Source organism: Pinus tabuliformis, chromosome J (assembly GCF_031772625.1).
Source record: "Pinus tabuliformis cultivar Carrire ecotype Pingquan chromosome J, CPIR1, whole genome shotgun sequence".
NCBI lineage: Eukaryota > Viridiplantae > Streptophyta > Pinopsida > Pinales > Pinaceae > Pinus > Pinus tabuliformis.
The window spans coordinates 1,472,718,531-1,472,720,063 of record NC_142295.1 but is presented as its reverse complement, the minus strand read 5'-3'; positions in this window follow the sequence as shown (position 1 = coordinate 1,472,720,063).

The following is a 1,533-nucleotide window of genomic DNA, read 5'->3' as shown; positions in this document are numbered from 1 at the left end:
TGAGTAATGAAGAAGTGTGTGCTTCAGAGAAAGAAGTAATCGTCCTAGAATTTCCATATTTGGTATCGATGAGGGATTTTATGGGATTACATTGTCCATGGTTGCTGGATGTTTCCTGTCACACTGAGGATCGTTACATTTTATGGCATACCTACATTGTGGATTGATTAGAGATTGGGTTGTAGGTTTGTTTTGTCTACATTTCAGTAAGTTTTGAGATTCAGAATTTCAAACTCAAGTCATGTTAATTTTAATTTTTTTTTTTTTTAAAAGAAATCTAGTTTTTTTTTCTTCCGAAAAAAAATTACGCGGAGAGCATCACCTTTGGATAGGATGACTATAGTGTGCAACCATCTTATGAGGTGGTTATTAATATTTAAAAGTTACTTAACCTTATTCATGCTTCCCATAGATGTTATTTTCTTTCATTAGAAGGATCCTGTTTCAATACTTTTTCCTCGAAGTTTCATGGTAGTTATTTAAAGGTATGTGAATTAACTTTCAAAAATCTCATTTTCAAGCAAGTCTAGAGGGAAAGTTATAGTTTTCTTTATCATAGACTCTGAATGATATCGAAGCACAAATATCAACCATTATATATCCAACAAATTGGCATTTTACCTAGCATAGTGTGTCCATAGTGTGCGCTTAGCCCTTTTTCTAAAGATTAGATAAATACATCTTTCAAAATCCCTTTCTTCTTTTCCTATAGACTTATGTTCCCTTTGAATGAAATCACTTTCGTTCTTTTCTTATAGACTTTATGTTCCTTTGGAATGAAATAACTTGAGTCCTAGGGAGCTCTGCAATGTTGAAGCTGACATCCATGATGGCCTCGGGGGTCAAAATCCCAAGGTTTGATGGCCATGGCTCTAACACCTGGCTGGCCTGTCCTTACCCCTCACCTCCCTATCTCCCTGTGGCGTTCTTTCACTCAGCCTGCGGTTACCTAGCTATCAGAGGCCTCACCGGGTAGTTTTACCTGGTTTAACCTCCATCCCGGTTTTGTCTCCTCGACAACTGTAGCTCCTTTGATTGTTTACTGTCGATTTCGATGGAGCTAGACGACGTTGACTACGAGGCAGACCTTCATCCCCAATAGGTTATCTGGTCGCACCATCGAACCGTGTCGTGCTCTGGCCCTTTTGCTGCCACTCTACGACCGCTGACAGCTGCTCAGTCCGTTCAGGCTCGTCCGAGCCTTTCTGTAAACCACCCTCCACCCTCAGTCCACATTGATGATGCACCTTGTTTGGACTGCCCCCCGCTCTCTCCAGTGACCCTAAACCTGTTGGGAACCTGTCTTCAGCCCTCACCCACATTTGACGCCCCCTTACCACACCTTCCTCATATCTCTGTGCCCCATTGTGCACCCTCCACCTCCCATATCCCTCCATCCAGGTCCCCTCCTCTCATCAATCCTGCCCTCTCAAGTGCAACCCTAAATCCTGGAGGTACAAACCCTAACACCCCCATCCGCTCAGGCTGCTTTAGCTCCCCTATCCCTAACCGTAAATCTACCCCATCCACCCC